This window comes from Delphinus delphis, chromosome 9, assembly GCF_949987515.2.
Source record: "Delphinus delphis chromosome 9, mDelDel1.2, whole genome shotgun sequence".
Taxonomy (NCBI): domain Eukaryota; kingdom Metazoa; phylum Chordata; class Mammalia; order Artiodactyla; family Delphinidae; genus Delphinus; species Delphinus delphis.
This window is the reverse complement of record NC_082691.1, coordinates 30,979,956-31,002,883: the sequence shown is the minus strand read 5'-3', so window position 1 is coordinate 31,002,883 and position 22,928 is coordinate 30,979,956. Positions and strand designations below refer to the sequence as shown.

The 22,928-nt window shown below is 41.6% G+C and overlaps 1 protein-coding gene across 2 annotated transcripts in view; it reads right to left on the bottom strand.

Moving 5' to 3' along the window:
- The window catches only part of GRM3 (glutamate metabotropic receptor 3), a 234,208-nt gene that overhangs the window by 106,324 nt on the left and 104,956 nt on the right, over positions 1 to 22,928 (bottom strand). Inside the window, exon 2 of one of the 2 annotated variants that reach the window (XM_060020344.1) lies at positions 12,213 to 12,293. The exons of the other annotated variant lie outside the window; for it this stretch is intronic. The gene's annotated coding sequence lies outside the window, so the exon portion shown is untranslated. The remainder of the gene's footprint in view (positions 1 to 12,212; positions 12,294 to 22,928) is intronic. 2 annotated transcript variants of the gene reach the window in all.

Below are 22,928 nucleotides of genomic sequence, written 5' to 3'. Positions count from 1 at the left end.
TTTCCCCTGGGGTCTTTCCAGGGAACTTTCTAAAATGCTGGTGCGGAGCTGTCTGGTCGCATGCGCACGGGAACCAATGGACCTAGTGTTGTACTCTTGACACCCGGCTCCCTGGCAGTAGAGCAAACATCGGTCAGCACAGTCACTCTCTTTGACCACCCCCTTGGCCCCTAGGTGATGTAAGCTTATTCCATTCAGAGTCAGGTGAGAGACGGTAGCGCAGGGACTCCTGGAGCGGTCTCCTGACAGGGCACAGTTGCATGCTCTCGTGAGTGTGGTCATGTGTGCCTGTCTGCTCTCCCACTTCTGTGCATGACTGTGTATTGGTGAGCTGTTATGGAGGGGGGGGGGGGTCTCTCCTGGCTGCTCCCCGGCTCAATCAGGATGCCTGAAAGGCACACCACTGGTGTGCTCTCAGGTGTACTAGGAAATGTTAGCGATCTGAATGGTGCTCCATTGGAGGAAGTGCTCTATCTGATGTATAATCTTAATTGCTGTTCACAGTGCTCATCTCCTGTAAATCTATACTGACTTCCCCTTGCCTCTAGGTTGAAGGATGGGCTTGGTCTTGGCATGCTCCGTGATCTTGAACCTGGCAAGCTCTCCAGGTTTTCTGTTCACCGTGCCCATCGACTTCCTGGGAATGCCCTTCTACACCATTTGTCTGGTAAGCGCCCACTTAGCATCTAAGACCTTACAGTCAGTACCGGGAAAGGCCAAGAGTTTTTTCCTATCTCCCTTCCCCAGTCAAATTGTTTACTTCCTGCTTAATATTCCTGCTGTAGCGAATTCAAGAAATGTTTTGTGATTACAGTTGCTATTTGTTTCCTTGTCTGCTCATTAGGGGTGAATGAAATGGCACAACTTTTAGGATTTGTAAGGTTTGAAGGAAAGAACAAAACTCAGCAAAAATATACAGACAGGAGCTAGTTCAGTGTTTACTTCAACATTTTTGACATTTCTCCCTTCTGTTAGCAGTGCCCTTTCAAACCTGGTTTTCCACATGCTTTCTGTTCCTTTTTCATGGGGCAAGTGAAGGGCTGTTTTCTTGACACACACAAGTCATCGGGTTTGGTTTTGTTTATTTAGGTGTGAACCTCAGCACTCGGAGAGGCAGTGATTGGAATGCTCAGTGTTAACCTAGAGCCTCTCTGGGATATCTGCCACAGGGCACCAGAAAATCTAATAATAATAATTTTTAAAGAGGTTGATACTGTAGTAGAATTTTTTTTGTTTCATATCAGTTTCTGGTCTCTCTCTGATTTTTATGTGCAATTCCCTTTGAAGCAAAACTGCCATGGAAGGTAAAAGACACTGCGATCATTATCACTAATGATAAAGAAGCTGAAATTGCCTCATAAAATAATTGTTTTATGTGCCTAATAAAAGAGAATAGTTAATTCAAAGAAGGTCATCAACATAGTCTTAACCATCTATCTATAAAAAATGTAGCTATCTCTTGAATATGAAGGAAGTTTGACTACACAAAGAGTGAAGATGACCGTGTAGTCTATGGAAAGCTTAATTCTCGCTTAAGAGGATGCTCTTAGCCAAAGAAGACTTCAAATGAAACATCCCATTATGCTGAAAGTAGTAGTATGTGTCAGTCTATCTGTTTCACAAGTAGAGGCTGTGTTTTATTTATCTTTGTGTATCCAGGGCCTGGCATAGTATCTGCAATCCAGAAGATATTCAATAAATATTTCTTGAAGGAATCCACAGGTCCATGATAATGCTGTTTGCAAATGACTCTTTACTATTTTATTTGTGGCATAGCAAGTGGGAATTAAAGTACAGAAATCAGTTGTTTTATTTTATTACCCGCCAATCATCACAAATGATCTTCCCCTATTATGCTCTTTGATGGTAGGACTGCCAGCAGGTAGTACTTTTTATACATGCAGGAGAGAATGCTGCCTTTGAATTTGAAAGTTGTAGCTGAGGCGGGTCTGTAAGAAGCGAAGAAAAATGTGGCCTCAAGTTGACCTACATTTACTTCAGTTTTCGGTCGGGAGAACACTAAATAAGGAACATGCCTATTTTCCTATTTCAGAGCTTCAGAGACGCATTCACTCATCAAATATTTATTGAACACCTACTTTGTGTGTGCTGGGCCATGAGCTGGATACCTAGGATAGAAACTTTAATTGTAAACAAATGAACATTATGCCTGCTGTCAAATAATTTAAACGTTTGGATATTTTTATACAGAGAGTGATGGAAACGTACTCATCTCTGTTTCTTCCAACTATCTCCACCATGTGTGAAAATCTTCACAATAAGTTTACAATTACCTTTAACATGGTAATTGTTAAGTGCTTGATTCAAAAAGCAATTCATGACATATTACATATATTATGTACGTTTAAAAATTAGATATACAGAACTTAAAAACAAGTTGACTAACAACGTCATGTAAAATAGTTTTCCTTAAGTTCTCTGACAGGGCGTCTTTAAGTAGCACTTAACGCAGTCTTAGAGAATTACCAATTAAAAATCAGTTACAGTAATGTTTAAATACAGTCTTAATATTTTCTTATTTACCTTTTCCTTAAAGCAGAATTTGAAATGATTAAGACTGTAGGGGCATGCATAATTTAAAATTACTTAGCGTTATTTAAAATGAAGCCCTAAGAAATTGAACGAACAGGAAATTAAAACTTAACATTGAAAAATAGACAAACACGCTTAATTCAAGGCAACTGTTTATCTCTGTGTAACAGTTTATCGGATTGTGGGAAAGGGCATCCACTACTTCTTTTCAGGTTCCTTTCATTATAAATCAGCCAGCAGCACATTCCCCAGATAAACAGACTCCCTCCTGCAGCCACCTTCATACGCAGCCAGAGAGCGGCAGCTCTGCACTTGAAAGTTCTCCATTCAGGGACGATGAGTGATGTGTTCACCACAAACAAGCATGTGTAGCCCACTCTGTAGGCAACCTGCTCACTAGTGTTTTATTAATTGGCGCATTAATAGAATCTTAGGGGTTTGCTGTGAATATAACCCCTGAAAGATGTGGGCAGGAAGCATTTCTGAATTCTGCATTTGCTAATACATATTTTCCTTCCTCTCTTGACTTCGCCCAGGGATTTAGTGTGGGAAATGCACTCCAGTTTGACTCAATGAATAAGTAGTTTATCCAGGGGTGATCTAATGCCAGAACCACTCTTACTCTTTCCTAGAAATAAGCCCTTGAGTTGCTGAAAGGCTTCTGAGTGTGCTCAAAGCCTGCACACCCAACTGATCTGGAGAAAATTTAGGGTTAGTGCTGGCATGTACAATTTGGCTATACATTTGATTATAGAGTTTTCAGCTGCCAGAATTGTAGGCAACAAGAGACATGGCCTTAGTTCTTAGACTACCATTTTCAAATGGGTAAACAGAGGCTGTAGCCATACTGGTGTTTTTAATAGCAGGATGTATCGCTGAACCATTCTACTTCGTTTAAGAAATTATTATGAGAAACTGACTACTTAATATGCAATCATTCTTAGCAGATCTAGCTTAAAATTTCTATTCCTTGTAAGCCTTCTGTATTACTTCAGCTGTAAGGTGGCCTAATTCCATTTGCTTAATTTCCTTATAGTTTGTGCTATGTTTATTATGATGATCATATTTTATTTTCTATTTATTTACATAGTTATTTAAAATTGAAATCTAACAATTGGAATTTGTTCTTCTTTCCTCAGTAGATTGTAAGCTACTGGATATCAAGGTCAATGCCTTAGACAATGTTGTATTTTCCACAGCAACTAACGTACATTATTGCCAAATGATAAATTCTAAATAGCATCTAAGTTTTTGAGAGATTGATCAGAAGACTGGCAAAATGATTTGGAAATTCCATTCAGAGAATAAAGAAGATAGCTGAAAAGATCCGTTTTATTTTTGTTCAAAATGATGCTATCATAGGTCAAGATTCAACTTTGGCACTAGAGAAATTTGGCCTCAATAGCTCTGGTCTTTCCTTTAAGTTGCTGATTTTTTAGGAAAAGATAAAGTAAAATTGGAAAAGTTGAGAGCACTTGGAGAAATTAGAAAGATTAGGAAATGCATTGTCCCTCTGAGAGAGATTAGGAGGAATGGAAAAAAGCACACCAACCAACAGGTTATGTTCCATGAAAGTATGAATGACAAGGCAGAAGAGTGGAGGCCAGGCCTATGTATTAAGATTTGAAGTTAGGGAGGATAGTTCTGCTTTCTCTCAAGTTTCTCTAGTTTGAGGAAGCTTGAAATCCCACCATAAATAAAAGATTTCAAATAACCAAAAACTTAAGTCGAGAACTGGGAACAAATTGATCAGACCCTTTCCTGTGAGCCTGTTTTATTCATAGAGAAGATAAAAGAAGCCCAGGAACCCTATGTGACTACAGTGAAGAGGGGGACACTACCAACTGGGATGATGGAGCCAGAAAGCGATGCTGATGCTGCCAAAAGGAGACATGCCCACTTCACTAAATGGCCTTGGACAACCCTCCCCACCTCACAAAACATCAGGTCTCCAGTTTCCTTTATCTTCTGAATTTAGAGGGAAGTGTCTTTATGAGGTAGGAAAACGTTGACAGTTATGCTAAACTTTGGTCCTTAGGGTAATTGCTGGTAATTTACTTAAACAATAATATTAACTTGGGTTGGTCATTCAATATATATTATATTAAAGATTCATTTACTTCCCTTCAAAGTCAATCTTTATTTTTGTAAATATCAAAGAGTGGATTATCTTCCTGTGTGTGTGCGTGCATGTGTGTGTGTGTGTGTCTGTGTGTGTGTGTGTTGCTATTTCAGTTGTTTTTTCATCCTCAAGTTTCCTAACCCCATTACCAGCCTTGGAATTGGAGCCTCCCCAAAGCCCCTGCAGTGCACCTTTGTCCTTTTCCTCTTAGAAGCTGCCAGGTCTACTAGAAGTTACAGGTTTGTCAGTGTGAACAGAGAGTGCAGAAACTGAGTTTGTCAAAAGCTTTCCTTCTAGCTCTGGACAAAGTAGTGAAGGGGAAGAAATGGAGGAATATTATTCACAGGAGAACATTTTTACCTATTAACAATATGATCCGTCAAGTGGATATTATTAGTCATGTCCTGTGTGTATACTGTCCTTCCTCATGAATAATGTCAAAGTGTTTTGCACAATGAATTAACTCTTATTGCTTCCTGAGTAGAGAGAGAGAGAAAGTAGGGCAAATTACTCAAGATAGTAGTGAAAAGTAAATACAGAATTAGGATTTAAGAAGACTTTAATAATTATTTTCCAATCAGGTCTTACAAAAGAGAATGCGTATCACACATGTTTCCGCAAAAATCTCACCCCCATCTATCAAATTCTCCTCAGTACGTAAATGGTAAAATGTTTGAAACAGCACTATCTTTGCCTGGTGCTAAATGAACTCTTTAGAGTATCTGTAGCCAGCTTCTGCATCTGGCCGTGTCATAATATCTGGTATTAGATTTGCCCTCCTGCTGAAAATAGCTATAAAGCTGGACAAAACATACAAGGCAAACTATGATCTTTGAGAAAAAGAATCACACAAGGCAAGTGCCGTGATTACCCTATTCCCCAACATGCTGCGTGAGAGTGCTTTTCTGCCATGGTGCAGTGGCAGCCTCATCGGCCTCCAGAGGCAGAGACTAGAGTTCTTGGCTTTTGAAGTGGTTGCAATTTGTGGGGCAGAGAGCCACATGGAAATGGTGAGCCTAAGGTCTGTTGTGCAAGGGTTAGGCTGGTGATACACGGAGTGAGACTCAGTGAGGCCTGGCAGAGATCATTTTCCTGCAACAGGGTTGAGAGGGAAATATCTATATCAGAGGTCATGTATACAGAGAGGTATTGGAGTTCCAGCCCAGATGGAGTAGAGACAACACACTGGGCATTATTGCACTTTCAATAAAATTCCCAGAAAGTTTACCCTGCATGAGTAAGAATCAAGCTCTGGAATAAGGGGCATGCCCTAGGACTACATCCAAAATACACCTGCCTTAACAAAGAATAAAACTAAACTTAACACAGCTAAAATGATCCACAGTTATTTAAGTACCTGCTAAGGCAAAACTGAAAACTCTTAAAGGAAGTTGACATACTTGAGCCTGCCTGCAATATAATTCCACAGTATACAGCCAAAAATCACTTGACATGTAAGAAAACAGGAAAATGGGACCTGAAGTAGAGAGAGAAATCCTTCATTAGAAAAAGGTCCCAAAACTTAGCAGGTAAGGACTTTAAATAGTCTATTATAAAGATAAATTTGTTCAAAGACTTAAAAAAAAAATGAATGAGTAGATGAGGAGTCTCAGCAGAGAATTGAAAGTATGAAAACAAGCTGCAGAAAGTTTAGAACACAAAAGTAAATATCCAAAATAAATATTTAATTATCTAGTAAATATCTAAAATAAAAACTTCATTGGTGTATGTAGGGGAGCACAACAGATTAGAGATGGCAAAATAGTAAACTTGAAGATCGATGATAAGTAATTATCTAATCTGACCTAATAGAAAAAACACTGAAAAAAATTTAACTAAAGCTTCAGAGTTCTTTTGAATAGTAAGTGGTCTAACACAGGTATAATCTGAGTTTCATAAGTAGAGGAGGAAGAAGAAGAAAAAAATACTTGAGGAGGTAATGGCTGAAAATTCCCCCAATTTGGTGACAAACGTAAGATTATAAAACCAATAAGCTCAGCAAACCCTAAGCAGGATAAATACAAATAAAACCCACGTAGGCAAATCATTGCCAAATTGATAAAACCAAAAATAAAGCGAAAACTTTGAAAACGTCGTGGAACAGCCCAATTAGTGGGTAAGAATATGAATGAGGGATCACTTTCATCAGAAACAATGGTGGCCATGATGCAATGGAATCTTTAAAGTTCTGGGAAAAAGCTGGTTAAGTATCCCAGAATTCTACTTCTAGTTCAAATATACTTCAAGAATGAAGGTAAAATAAAAACTTTTTTCCAGGCAACTAAAACTGAGAGATTTCACTGCCGGCAGACTTACAGAAGAGAAATGCTAAAGGGATTACTTCAAAGGAAGAGGAAATGGTACCAGATGGAAAATCAAATCAACAGGAAAGAATGAAGAGCACCAGAAATGGTAAATATGTGGTTTAATGTAGAAGAATAAGTCTAACTATGAAGTGTTGTCACGATGAGTTCATGAAAATTATATTTGTCACAAATTAAAAAATGGTAAGAAAAGATGAATTCCAATATTATTTGGTTTATCTTATAGTCTGATTTTACTTCTCCCTGTGTGTATATGTTTGCATTTATCCTCGATCTTTTTTTTTTAACATCTTTATTGGAGTATAATTGCTTTACAGTGGTGTGTTAGTTTCTGCTTTATAACAAAGTGAATCAGCTATATATATACATATATCCCCATATCTCCCCCCCTCTTGTGTTTCCCTCCCACCCTCCCTATCCCACCCCTCTAGGTGGTCACAAAGCACTGAGCTGATCTTCCTGTGCTATGCGGCTGCTTCCCACTAGCTATCTATTTTACATTTGGTAGTGTGTATAAGTCCATGCCATTCTCTCACTTTGTCCCAGCTTACCCTTCCCCCTCCCTGTGTCCTCAAGTCCATTCTCTACGTCTGTGTCTTTATTCCTGTCCTGCCCCTAGGGTCTTCAGAACCATTTTATTTTAGATTCCATATATATATGTTAGCATATGGTATTTGTTTTTCTCTTTCTGACTTACTTCACTCTGTAGGACAGACTCTAGGTCCATCCACCTCACTACAAATAACTCAATTTCGTTTCTTTTTATGGCTGAATAATATTCCACTGTATATATGTGCCACATCTTCTTTATCCGTTCATCTGCCGATGGACACTTAGGTTGCTTCTATGTCCTGACTATTGTAAATAGAGCTGCAGTGAACATTGTGGTACATGTCTCTTTGAAGTATGGTTTTCTCAGGATATATGCCCAGTAGTTATCCTAGATCTTGTTAGTGGAAAACCTTTTTGCCCCTTCTGGAGTTCTGCTAAAAGAACAATCTCTTAATTCAAAGGCGATGCTTCTGAATGTAAGATGGGTCATAGCTGACAGCACGTTCTTCTTTATGATATAGCTGCAAATAGATTCAGTCAAGGCTGAAGCCCTGGTGGTACACACTGGTATAGTTGTTCTAGTTGTTAAAATATTGAAGTACTTTCATCCAGGTGGTGCATAGTCAAGATACCAAGCCCTTTGAATATTCCTCCGCTTCCCTGACTACTTTCACTCCCCCACCGCCTCCCTCAATTCCTTCATGGCACAGCTAGAAAAGTGTTCAATGCTGGCAGAGTCGGGTCTTTAGGTTCCAGCTCGAAGAGGTGTGGTTGCTGTTCATTTTCTTAACTTGATGTCAGTTGTTAAACTTTTGCGTATCACCCCTGAATTGACTTGCTGAATAAGGTGTTGGAAATTTGGGGAATGTTTCCGTTTTAAACAGAATTCTTAGCAGCTTGAACAAAACTGGATTTGTCCTTGTAGTCTGATGGATCAGCATCCATTTCCAATTTTTCTGGAAACCATACCACGGTTTTCCTTTGGGAACCAACACTTACGTTCATAAAGCAAGGTGAATCCATTCCCGGCTTGCTAGGTGGCTTGTGACACACATGACTAACCAGAGTGTGATAGGTACCTGACCACAGCAGTTCCTTCCAGAATGAGCCTGTGACCAAATCATTGCTAACCAGGGTTAATGTGAGAACATTTTCTAGAACCACCAGGAGAAAAGCATCCTCTTTCTGTCAGAGTGACGTAGAGGAATGGATGTAAGCCTGGAGCGGCTGGCAGCCACCTTACCACCATGAGGCAAGAGCCTGTCTGAGATGCAGAGCCAAGAGATGGAGAAATAGTGAGACCTGACAGTATTGTACATGCTGTTTAATCCAGCTAAGATTTCCCAGTTATGTGCGATAAATTCCTCTTTGCTTATGTCAGTTTGGCATCTGTTCTATGTCACTTTTCATTAAATGATTCCTGAATAGAACCTCCCTTAAAGATACTAAAATTTATTGAGCAGCTACTCTGTGCCAGAAACTATAATGTTCTAAATAGATTATTTTATTTAATCCTGTAACTTTCCTCCTACTCAGTTATGCCCTTCCACAGATGCCTGATGCTGTCCTGCATCTCAGATGGTACCAGGGTTTGTGATGGTTTCCATTGTGTTACCCTATTTATGATGGGTTTTCCTAGAAATGCAACTACTCCAAAGCCATCCATTCCTTCATACTCTTATCAGAATTCCCATTTTCTCAATTCTCTTACTTACCACAAATGAAGTCATCTGATATATTAAGCCATCAGTTTTTAGCACATTAATGCAAGTTACTTTGTTACCTATTTAGGAATGGTCAGAGTTTTAAATGGGCCAAAACATTGGCTTAAAAAAAGAGAAACATTTTAATCATGGAATTTTAGATACCTCAGTGTACAGACAATGAAGTATCAGGGCCTGATTAATATTCTTCAAGTTATAACAGCTAAGGACCCCATGCTCAAATAGAAACAACTTGGATATATATATTAGACCCTGTGGGGTTGTGGGCTTAGACTAATTGCCATGAAATAGGCAATTAATTATCATTGACAAATCATCTCCAACCCTTCCAGTCGCTGACATGACTTTAAAACCTATTTTCTCAGTTCTTGCTGGAAATTTTGGGGAAGTGTATTGGTGTGCTTTAGTTGGTTGGTATGAGCTCTCACGAGCCACCCATCCATATTTCTTCCCCAGTCCGTGTTCGGCGATGTCATGTTGATAGCTTCAAATTGGCCACGGTGGGAGTATTTACGGTGCAGAAATCAGCAAACGTTAATAACCAGCCCCTTCACAAGTCCCAAAGATCTAGTTGTTAAACATTTAGCAGCACACCACTGGTGGTAAATTTAACCATGTGGTTGTAAAGTCCATTCCTAGAGAATTAAATAAGAAGAGCCTGGGAAAGCAGTACCGCATAATGCTTTAGACGGTGTTTTTCTAACTGCAGATCACAAGCTATTCCTCTGTCATGAAATATGTGAGTGAGTTGTAATGAGCATCTTAAAAGGAAATAGAAAAGTTTAAAATATATTAGTGAATATCAAAACAATGATCTAAGGCATGGAGTAAGGGTGAATATGATTTTCTAAAACTTTTTTCATGTGTATTTATGTGTGTATGCGTGTATGTTCTGGGTTACAGTGTAAAATAATTTCTTTCTGGGTCATGGTAAAAAAAAAAGAAAAGGCTTGAAAGCCACTGTTTTCCAATGTGGGCTCTGTCGTCAAGCAAATGTCAGAATCTACTTCCTGGCCTTAGCATATGGCCCACTCTCTGCCTCGTTTTACACATGTGTACAATGGAGACAAAATTAGCACCTATCTCGTGGGGCTGTTTTTAGGACTAAATGAAATAATTAACATGTAACATTAGCTCAATAATTGTTAGCTACTATTAGAATGATAGTAGTGAGGATAATTTGTCAACGGCTCCAGTGAATTTGGGAGGTATTCTGGAATCTCCATATAACCATCTCTAGTTCAAAGCTACGGTTGATCCAGGACTGGATACCTTTAACTACCTAGTCTATTTCCTCCTTTAGTGAACAGACCACCTAGTACTAATCCTCAAGCATCCTGTCTTTCTCCTGGCTGATGTTAAGGAGAATTGTCACCTTGGGGAATTGCTGGCTGCCTGAGTGATGCAAGGTGGGCCCTAACTTCTAAGATGTCCAGTGAATTCTAGATTGTTCAGTGTTTATGTGTGCTAAGGACCAGAAAATGCCTGCAGAAGATGGAAAGTGACCACCTAAGAAAAAGACGCAGGGTGCTCATAGCCAATTGGTTTATTCTGCTTCTTCCGAAAAACCTGTTTTCATCCCCGCTCCCTTGATTCTCTCCTGTCACATTGAGTTTTATTGGGAGGTGCCAGGAACCTCTTACTCTGGGTCAGTCTGGACTAGGACGTTAACTGACTCGTATGCCAAGAGCAGATAGTTACTAAGATTCTGCCAGCAAGACTGTCTTAATTTTCATGATCCCACAAGCATTAGGGGCCTCAGCTACAGAGGGTTTGGGACCTTGTGGCTGTACTAATGGTGTCTTTAAATTCCACAGCAACTGCTCTGCCTGTGCCAACAAGTTTGCACTGCCTTCTGCCCCCGTAGCCAGTCCCTGCCTGCCTTTCGGGGAGAATTGATCCCTCTGTCTTAGTCTACATCCAAATACGGGGAGCTGCTAACACACAGCTGTAGCTCGAGTCATAGGTTTTCAACTAGCTGGACTCACGTGTCTCTTGGGTAGCTTGAACTTTTAAACTGGTTCTAACAACCTTAATCTGTGTTTTTAAAAAAAGACCAAGGGCTTCCCTGGTGGCACAGTGGTTGAGAGTCCGCCTGCCAATGCAGGGGACACGGGTTCGTGCCCCGGTCGGGGAAGATCCCACGTGCCGCGGAGCGGCTGGGCCCATGAGCCATGGCCGCTGAGCCTGTGCGTCCGGAGCCTGTGCTCCACAATGGGAGAGGCCACAACAGTGAGAGGCCCGCGTACCGCAAAAAAAAAAAAAAAAAAAAAAAAGACCAAGTTTAACCAAAGTCTTCCTATAACACAGCCTCAGGGTTTCCTTTGCTTTCCTTGTATACTGCCCAAGTTACCAGCATGAAATTTTGGTGCTCTGTTGTTACATGAAGACCCATTTCCCCAGGCGATAAAGGGATGGCGAGACGCAAAAGAGTGCATATCGTATGAATCTGCTTATATAAAAGCCAAAACCAAGCTAAAGTCATCTAGCTTGGTGTTGGAAGTGAGGATGGATTTCACTCTTGGGGATGAGGATGGATTTCACTCTTGGGGATGTGGGAAGTTAATGACTGGAAGAAGCATGAGAGTGCTTCTTGAGTGCTGGTAACTTTCTGTTTATTGATCTGGGTTCTTGTTTCACGGGGAGTGTTCAGCTTGTTAAAATTCATCAAGCTGCAGCATTATGATGGATACACAATTAGGACCGATGACGTGTATGTATGTTACACTTCAGTGAAAATTTAAAAAGAGAAAGCAAGGCTAAAGTGAATAAGAATGGGGAACGCGGCTGCTCATTTTTTAAAATGATTTTATGATAAATTGGCCACAGGGGTACTGACATAAACTTACAGCTGTGGGCTTTTTGACAACACCAGCCCTGATGAGAGAATCCCTTAATGCCTGGTGAGAGGCCCTGGTGGAAAATGAGGTGACTTACTTTATCGAGAGTGAGTGTGGGCGATGCAGAGAGAGTCCACCTTCTCATTATAATAGGAAGCCGGGCACTTTGTTTTCCTTCCTGCATTTAAGCAAAAACCAGGAATTGGAGTGTAATTGACACATACACCAGTCATAAGCAATCTGGCAGTCGGTACCTGCAATTTTTTTTTTTTTTTTTTTTGCAGTACGCGGGCCTCTCACTGTTGTGGCCTCTCCCGTTGCGGAGCACAGGCTCCGGACGCGCAGGCTCAGCGGCCATGGCTCACGGGCCCAGCCGCTCCGCGGCATGTGGGATCCTCCCAGACTGGTGCAAGAACCCGTGTCCCCAGCATTGGCAGGCGGACTCTCAACCACTGTGCCACCGGGGAAGCCCGGTACGTGCAATTTAACAGCTCAGGCTGGACGGAACCAGAAAGGTGAACAGCGAGCTCCAGTGAGAGGAGCTAAACTTCAGGCGCATGGGAAGTGAGGCAACTGAGGCTTTCATAGTTTGAGTTCTGAAAAGCAAAGGGAACTAATCTTTGGTTTTCTGATGTTCCAGTGTTCAATAAATTCTGTTTAACATTTTAAAATAAATCACTTACTGTACGTATTACATGCTAGGCCCTCTGGTAGGTTCTAAGGCTACGAGGATGAGTGGGACAGCATCCTGGCTAAGTACAGTAAAAATACGGTTTCTTGAGACCATGATAACCATCAAAAGCTAAATTTGGAATGTAAACCGAATGGATTTTAGCAGAGCACTCCAATGTGCCAAACCTGATGAGGACCCAAAGACTCCTGCCCTCATTGCCATAATCGTTTGCTTCTCCCACACAGGTTGTGATAGATTACCATTTCAAGGTACGATGGGCAAATCACCTGGCAGAGTTCCAAGGGCTGCAGGTACCACTGCCTTTTCCACAGGCAGTTAATCTTTGAGTCTGACCATCCTGCCTTCTGTGATGCCTGGTGCCATTTTGGACAAGTGCAAAACTGATGCCCACAGGGACCAATTCGTGGCCCAAGATCAAAATGTGAGTAAGTAGCAGTCCTGAGAATATATCTCCAGGCATTTGCTTCTGTTATCTTCCTTATGCTCCATGTTTTTGGTTACCATGAGCTTTCATATTTATAAAGGTCACAAATAATTGTATGGAAAGTTGATTTTAATTATCCTTCTCATCCCATCTTTTAGGTACCCATTATTTTCTCTATGCTCAAGCCTTCACCAAGTCCTGATTGCTGTTTTGATCACACTAGCTCCAAACTTGGCTTTCTTTTCTCTGTTGCTACTGTTAGATGACATCAACCTTCTATCGATCTTTGTTTCTGACTGCCGCAGCTGCCTTCTAGTTGGACTTCACACACCTCTCTTCTCTCCACTTCAGTCTATTCAACATATTGCTCTAGACTTGTATCCTTTACCTGTGGTCACTTGAACAGATTCAGACATCTCCTGTCAGTCTAAGTTTAGTGTTAGCATCACCAGTTTCAATCACTTTACCCATTCACTTCTTTTCTCTTCTCTTTTACAGACCATTTTCTTTAGCTCCTAGGAAACACCAACATAACATGTGATGCTTTCTGTTGGCATTTTTAGCTCAGCATAATTTTCTAGTCTGGACAAGTTAATTCAGTTGGTTAGCGCATGGCACTTAGCAAAGTTTCCATCGTTTGATGTGTCCCAGTTGCATTCTAGATAGAACTTGTGTCACATGTTTGGTCGTAGTCTGTATTGCAGAAGCCTGCTATTGGTCATAAAGTAAACTGTTGGACACTCTTCCTGGCAAGCTTTGAATAAACCAGTTATCGTAGCTAAACTTAGGAGAGCTAGCAGATCTGTGTAGGTTAGTATGGTCTTTTCTAGCGATGGATGATGTGTTGCCAGGCAACACGTAGCAGGTGCGCCAGAATGATTTGTTGGCTATAAATGACTATTTTCTCGTTTCTTTCACACTTTAGAGTAAATCGCAGTTTTCTTTTTCACTAGATCCTCATTCCTGAATGGAAAATGTAGTTAACATTTTTTTGAGCTTATTTGTAAGTTGTGCTCATTTACTCTTCCCAAGATTTCTGTTGTAAATAGATGAATAAGGCTGGTTTAGGGGCAGACTTCAGCACCTCTTGTTCAGGGCTCCTCGGTCACTGAGCAGTAGAACAGATCTGTCTGATTCCCAGTTCTTTGGCCTTCCTTTTATTACTCCCTGCCTTTGAGAATTGTGTCCAAATATCCCAGGGAACAGATAAGAAGAGCGTGAACTGTAAGACACCTTCAAGTGGCTTGAGTGTCTTTCTTGTGCTTCTCTTTCTTTGAATTCATTTGTGTTTGCTTCACTTAGATTCCTAAAGTATTATTGCCTCAAAATACTTTGTCTCAAGTCTGTACGGGTTCTAGTTTAGTTTCAGGAGACCCTTTCCTCTAGGCCGTGACTCTTGGAGATGATCCTAACTAGGGAGGGGACCTTTGAACATGAATTTGTTTCTACACCTGGCACCCACTAGCCTTCTCACCATGGCCATCTTTGGAGCCAAGTCCATCTACTGTCCAGATGTTTCTTTAACTTGTGGCTTAGCACAAGCCATTTCCACCTTACTGTTTAGCGAACACATCGAGTAATAACCTTGGGGAATTTCAAAAGCCCTGAACTGCAATTCCTGTCTGCAATTCCTGCAAAATTATCCCAGTGCTGTAGATGCTGAACTAGCCAAGCATCCCCTCCACAGCTTGCCAGTGACCCATTTCACAGTGGGAGGGCCGCCACTTTATAAGGCCTGCGGTGGGACACACAGATGCTACCCAAACGATGGTATGTCACATGACACCCAGAGGAAAACTGAATACCCAGGGAAAGCAGATTTTGTTCAAAAACTTTATTTCTTCATTAGGTCGGAAACTTGTAGTGTAGTAAGAATTAGAAACTGAGCTCTGAGTTTATTGACGAGAGATAGCACCTTTAGTTAAAACTGCACAAAGAATGAGCATATGGATTTCCTTAAATATTACTGACGTTGCGTGGACTTTATATGAAATCCCTCACTAGAACCTTAGCATCTGAGTGTGTTCAATGCTGTTTCCATGTTGATCGAAACAAAGTTGCCCTCTAATACCCCCCTGGGATGCATTTTTTTGAGCTGTGAAGGCTTGACAGTTGAGAGTCAAGAACAATGAAGGTATCTTTGACATGGGTGAGTCAAAAGGAGATAAGGGTTCTTTATGGGGTTTTGAGTGGATTCTGTGACAATCAGTGAACAGGACAGTAGCCTAATTCCATGAAAAATTTCACCGTATACCTCTTTTTAAAAAATATTTTATTTATTTATTTTCTTTATGTTTTTGGCCGTGTCGGGTCTTAGTTGCCACACGTGGGATCTTCATTGAGGCATGCGGGAGCTTTCGTTGTGGCACGTGGGCTCTTTGTTGCGGCGCCAGGCTTCTCTCTAGTTGTGGCGTGTGGGTTTTCTCTCTCTAGCTGTGGCTCGTGGGCTCCAGGGCATGTGGGCTCTGTAGTTTGTGGCACACAGGCTCTCTAGTTGAGGTGTGCAAGCTCAGTAGTTGTGGCATGTGGGCTTAGTTGCCCCGCGGCATGTGGGATCTTAGTTCCCTGAGGGGGATCGAACCTGCGTGCCCTGCACCGGATGGTGGATCCTTTACCACTGGACCACCAGGGAAGTCTCATCCCTCTTAATGTACTAGCTCCACTGCCCCTTCCTCCAAATAGCCACTATCCTTGGCATCACTATTCGTGTTCTTGTTTTTAATATGTGTGAGTATTTGTAGATGATAAGATGTTTCAATTGGAAAGCCTTAGAAATAGTCCACATTGACCCTTGTTCTTCTCATTTTTTCATATGAAGAATCTGAATCCCATGGGGTAAGGAGATCCCTATTTTAGGATCTTGACTGAACACTTAGTTAAGGGCTCTTGCCCTGGATGAAATCTAGTCCGCATGTGGTGCCTATTTCTGTGGATGTAACGCACTGCTAGATTCTTCCGGTATATTTTCTTCTTCTACATAGAGACCTGTTACTTTCCCACAAATGATTTGGAATTCCTGCTGAGATTTTCCTCCCATTAGACAATGCTGTGCCTTCCTGAGGGGACAGTTTGTTAAAGAAAGAGTCAGGGATACTAGCCGGGTAAGCCAAGGCAGACAAAGAGGTCTTCCATTGTTAAGCCGCAAGGATGGATGGCAGCTAGCTGTAGGACACATAAGGTGTGTATTGGCCACATGCTGTTGCTCTGAGAACAATGGTGAACAAGTGAAAGGTTAAGACAAAAGCAAAAAGGAAAATAATAGATGTGTCCACAGGCTGTCTGGTGCCAGGTAGGGAAAAAGAAAAAGGATGTTGTCTTGAGGAAGGCAACTACTTCTGTCTACTGAGCTTTTGAAAAAGGTGAAGTGAACCACAGGGTGACAGGCAAAACAACAGGGGAGAGGGCGGGCTAACAGAATGCTGACTGTTCCTTGCGGAAACATGAGCTCCGGGCTGCGCTGCTTAGTGGGCTGTGAAATCACAATGAACGGAGCAAGCGTTTTGTAAGTGAGCCGAAGCTGCTTCCAATTACATCCCATTAGCTGCTTTTAGAACAACCACAGCGAACAACTCCATGTTCATCGGACTGCGATATGGTCTTGAAGAAACCGTTAATAAAAACGGTCCATGGTAGTTACCCTCACCGTGTTGCTATTTTAAAACTGCAGAGAGAATGAGCCATTTAGGATGTTTGCCAGGGTGGGCTGCCGAAGCAGGAAATGGCTTGTGTAGGAATGGCAACCAGAGCTGATGGTACCAAGATATTCCAACAGAGTCTGCCTGAGGTTTTCATTTATCTGTTTGTGTACTTCTGCTGAGATTATACCTGGACTCTGTTGAATGTAATTGAGGCTAAACCTCTTCAGTACCTAAGGTGTAGACAAATGAGTGGGAGCTCAAGAACACACCGAACCTATAAGGAGAAAGAGGCTTTGATTTATGTAGGAGATGAAAGATATTAAATATCACAATTGCCCATGTAAAAGCCTTTTTAGGAAATAAAATGAGCTCATAGAAAATATGATCGAAAAAGAAAAAAGAAAAAAAAATTCCCCTGTCGATTTTCTCCTGAAATAATGGCTTTAAAATCCTTTTTGACCCCTAAGATATTAGAGGGTCCATTGTCATTTCTGTTTTGAGACCTATTAGTGAGGGTTTAGAAACTGTAAAGGAGAGCACATTTTATGGATAAAACATTGTTTTGTTGAGTGGAGTGAAAATTAATTAAGCTGATGTGGCAGCTAACTTTTTTTTAATTTTTTAATTTATTTTTTATTATTATTATTTTTTTTGGCAGCTAACTTTTTACCACATGGCTCAAGGGTGTCTGCTGAAATTTTTCTCAGGGTGGTGGGATGTGTAATGGAATCATGGACACTTACATGTGGAAGTGGACTCACAAAATGTCTCTTGCAGTTCCTCTGAGGACCTGAAGCCATGAGTGGTCTCGTCTGCATTATTAAATCACTTGAAATCAGAGCCAAGACTAGAACTCAGTTTATGACTTCAAAAGTCCTCTGAGCTTGTTGTCTCCATGGAAATGAGTTGGTGGTCTCTGCTGTATTTGATCTACAAAATCAATGCAGAGTTGACACTAGAATCTGAAGCCTGTCTGAGACACTTGTCTCCTTCCAGTTTTTGTCAGGCCAAAGTTGTGTGACGTTTGCCAACCCTATTATTCAAAGAAGCTGATTCCAAATGGTCTGCTTTACCCAAGAATCACTAAAAGTACTACTGGCTCTCTGTCCAATATTCCTTTTGAGTAAAGTGATATAAGCCCTGTGAAATCTGGCCTTAGCACATGCACCAGGCTAGGGATTCATCTTGGCTTAGAAGGTGAAACAAATGTGATGAAGGCCATGGCTGGACTCTGATGAGTTATGTGGCCCTGGGGAGTCTCTGAGCTTTAGTTTTCCAGTGTATAGAACCAAAGGGTTGAGCTGAATGGTCTCTCCAGTATTCTCTTCCTTGCACATTTTGTTTTCCACCCTAAATTCAAGGTTGAAAAATATTTCTGGAATTCTAGAGGTCTATCTACTTAAGAACACTTCTCTCACCTCTCATATACAGTATAGAAGTCTATGGAAGTCATTCAAAAATATATCTTTTTCTGTACACGGCTGACCCTCTACTAGTCACGTTTTTGGTTTTGTGTCCCAGTGTAGGGCTACGTTAGACCTATCCTGCCATTCTCTCATTTGTCCACCCTCCTCCCCCTCCAAGGATGGAACTCAAACACAGAGGTACAAGAATTGAAACGAAGAAGTAAAAATATCTCTATTTGCTTGATTCCCAAAAGAATCAATGGAAAAACTGCTCTAAACAAAAAGAATTTAGTAAAGTAGCAATTTATGAAATTATCATACAAAAATTAAAAAAGCAGTTCTACAGGTAAATATATATTCAACACGCAACAACATTCTTTTTGCCAGTGCCTCTCCGGATTCTAGAAAAGCACATTTTCCAGAAGAGTTCTCAGGAAGTGCTGATGGAATAATATTTATCCTAGTCTTACATGTTCATGACAGTTTTCTTTCTTTTTTGTGGCGCTTATACTTAAAGGTCAGTTTGAATGGACAGAAGATATTTAGCTTACATTTGCTTTCCTCGAGCAACTTAGATATATTACTCAATTGTCTTCTGGTAAACCATTGCTGTTGTAAAGTGTAATGTCAATCTGTTTTTTTTTTTTTTACCCTTATAAGTGACTTAGTCTGTTTGCCTGAATCTCCTCCCTTTTCTTTTTAAAATGCCCCATAGTTTTACTGGACAGTGTTTTGATATTGACTGCCTGGTTTGATTTTTTTTTTCCCCAAGTACACAAAATGCCCTTCAAAAAAAGATGGAACCCAAACAAATTAGTCTTAAAATAAAGGTTAGAGAGCCAGATGAAGAAAACATTAGAAAAACATTCTCAGGAACTCAAGATCATTGAAAGATATTTAATGTTGGCTGCCTACCTAGAAAGAGCTTTGTATTTTTAGCAACATTGGAAGAAAAGGAAGGGAGGAAAAAAGGAAAAAAGAAAAAAAATAAAAATACTTGAGGGCCTACTTTGTTTTAAGTATGGGAGTAGGCATATCCCTATAGTTCAAGATGGTCTTCTCCATCATTCATTTCAGCCAATATTAATCAGTGCACTTACATGCCAGGCACTCGATACAGAGGTGGAGGAGACAAACACTGTCTTTGTCCTCAGTGAGCTCACCTAGGTGGATGTTTTATCTTCAACTTTACACAAAAGTTCCCATGCTTTTGTCAAACTATAGATTTCATTTAGAAACTCTGGAAATATGACCCCTCTTTTTTTTTTTTTTTGTGGTACGCGGACCTCTCACTGTTGTGGCCTCTCCCGTTGCGGAGCACAGGCTCCGGACGCGCAGGCTCAGCGGCCATGGCTCACAGGCCCAGCCGCTCCGCGGCATGTGGGATCTTCGCGGACTGGGGCACGAACCCGTGTCCCCTGCATCGGCAGGTGGACTCTCAACCACTGTGCCACCAGGGAAGCCCAATATGACCCCTCTTTAAAAAATTCCTCCTAGCCATGAATGTCAAAAAAAATGGGTAAGTATACATTTTACTATCAGAATGACATAGCACATTTCATCCAAAAAATTCTCATTACAAAGGTTGTTTTTCTTAGTCTGCTAAGTTCTTGGTGAGCAGCTCTGTAGCAAGGCATGCATGTCATGTTGAATTGGAGGCAGAGCAAGGCCATGTGGCTTCTCCAAGGTCACTGAGTGAGGCGGCAGCAAGTCCTTGATCCAAGGGATCTGCAGGTGTCTGGGGAAGATTTCTGAGTATACTGTCTTCACCTTCCTGACTGTTCAGTCAGATTCTCTGGTGTGCAAGTTGCCAGGTTTGGAGGCATTCTAAACCTAAGTCTGCCTTCTCCAAGGTAGGCCGGTGCTAAAATGAGAAAGGCCTCTCTCTATCCTTGGGCCAATGCCCCATTCTCCCCCAGCAGCACGGCTGTGAATAGTTAGATAAAGCGCACCTCCCACTGCCCTCAGGGGCCTTGGGCACACCTGCCAAGTCAATGCACTTTATCTCAGTCAAGCATTGCCTGGCCCTCTGCTGTGGCTGAACGCCCAGGCCATTGGCTGCTGTTTGAGAAAGCCAACTGGAGAAGGAAATGACCCAAATGCCAGCCCAGGGAGAGGTACAAGATCGAAAGGAAAGCTCCATAAGGTAAAAGACGCAAATGAGAAAACCTGGCTTTTCTCTTCCACATAAATCAGCCGCTTATCACACTGGGCCATGAAATGCCAAGACAGCCAGTGTACCCAGATTTGGCCACAGCAAAGGGAACCAACATGAACAGTTGGCTAAGAGTCCAAGGGCCTGGGCGTTGAGGAATAAAGCAGAGCCCGTTTCTGCTTCTGCTGGTCACCATTCATGTGCTTCCAAGGGAGTTTTGGGGTATGTTTTGTAAGGCACCTCCCATTCTGTACGGTAGAGAATCTATCCCTGCACTTGTTTTGGTCACCATGCTAGAGTTCTTGTAACTTCCTTGGTGGTACATTCAGCTCCTCGTTCATCTGTTAACGCACCAGAATGTCGCCACACCTCGTAGTTTAACTCTTACCTCTGAGATGGTGGTGCTCATCCAGACCCCCATGTTGCTATGGGAACAGAAGGTTGGAATCCTTTCCGATGCCCTAGTGGAAACCGTTGGCGAGTGGTTTGTTGGGGGCCATCTTTGCAACTCCTCTCAGCCTCACGATCCTATGGGCACCATTTCCTCTTGTTGGGGCCTAGCTGTGGGAAGTTCTTCATGCTCTCCATTGCAGAGGAGAATCAACAGCATAGCCCTCTGCAAGTTTTGCAGGGGCCCAGACGGTCTGGGAGAGACACCCATATGACATTAGGCTGCTACGGAGGGCAAGATCTTCTGGCTCCCCGTGTCTGCTGTAGCCCTCCTTGAAGAAAAGCTGTAGCATTCTTTTTTTTTTTTTTTTTTTTCCAGTACGCGGGCCTCTCACTGTTGTGGCCTCTCCCGTTGCGAAGCACAGGCTCCGGACGCGCAGGCTCAGCGGCCATGGCTCACGGGCCCAGCCGCTCCGCGGCATGTGGGATCTTCCCGGACCGGGGCACGAACGCATGTCCCCTGCATCAGCAGGCGGACTCTTAACCACTGCGCCACCAGGGAAGCCCAGCTGTAGCATTCTTGAACGTGATCTTAAACAGCTCCTGCTGTCTCCGTTTTCTCATCTGTGAGATAATGCTAATCATACTTCCCCATGTTGTTTGGAAACTTAAATAATGCTCAGCCTTTTACTAAGCCTTCAATTGTGCTATGAGATTTGTTCTTTGTACCCATGAGTCTCTTATTATAATATAAATTCCACTGGCAAGAATAATATTACAAACTTTTTTTTCAATCAATAGAGGACATTTTAAGTACTTAGGGGTAAATAGTTGCTATAAAAGTTCTAAAAACAAGCATTGTCAACCTTCTGATTTGTCCCTGGTCACAGGGGTATGGTGTGGTCAAGGTTGCAGATTGAATCTCAGAATAAGAAAAATAATGCGATTTCAAAAGGGGAAAAAAAAGAGACGTCAACACTGTTTTTAGTAGAAGGGGAAAAATGAAGGACCATGCAATCCCTACAGATTCCCTCCGCTTTATTGAAGTTTTCTTTGGATTCTTCAGAGGATATGCTTTTCTGAATCATTGAGGTGCATCTCTGTGCGTGGTGAGGGAGAGGATATACATCTTACAGATCATGGTAACTTGGAATTTAGCTCCTGCCTTTCAATTTTCTCTCAGAAAAGTTCTTATTCCAAGCCCAAAGCAGAAACTATTATTTGAATCTTTCTGTTGCTTTCAGTTTCCATTGCCTGACAGTAAAACATAGAGAGAAACTACTACATCGTTTATATTTTTGCATGACACACACAATGTTTTATAATTTCCACCTTCAAAATGATGAGGCCGTCTGGCATGACATAGTGAGAAAGTCCACACTTCGTAGTCAGACTTGTGTTTTAATCGTGGCTGTGTGGATTCTAAGCTCTTTGACTTTGGGCAAGTTATTTAACATTTCTGAGCTTCAGTCTCCTCATCTGGAAAGTGGGGATAATAATATTAAACTCTGATTGTTCTTGTGATGTTTAAACAAGACAATACTTTCAAACTGTCTGTCATGTGGTAGATACCCAAAGTGTTCCCACTGTTCCCCTTTTTTTTAATTTATAGCTGTAGAAACGGAGAGAGGTCACAGAGAAGAAACAGAGCTCAGTTCTCTAGGCCTATAACACACTCCCTAGTGCGCTTTGCAAAGCTCACCTTTATTTCCTATATGGATCTCTTTTGAGGGTGGAATTCCATAAGAATCCTTTGCTCAAAGAAATCTTTGCTCAGAACCCTTCAGTGGCTCAAGTTCCCACCTAAGCATGTCTAAACTCTTCTTCCTGATTTTCAAGTTCTTTTATATATACTCTGGTATACTGTGCCTTTCCAGTCCAATTTCTTACCATCCTCCCCTATTCTCTGCCACACGTCTTCTGCTTCATTCATTGGTATGGCAGGTTATATTTTCCCAGAATATTTCTGGTCCTACATGCTCTTCCAGAAACTTGCTACTCTCCCAAGAAGCGGAGTCTATTTTCCATCCCTTTGAACCTGGGTGGGACTTTATGTCTTCCTTACGAAGAGAATGAGGTGGGAGTGCCAGCTGCTTTGTGACCTTA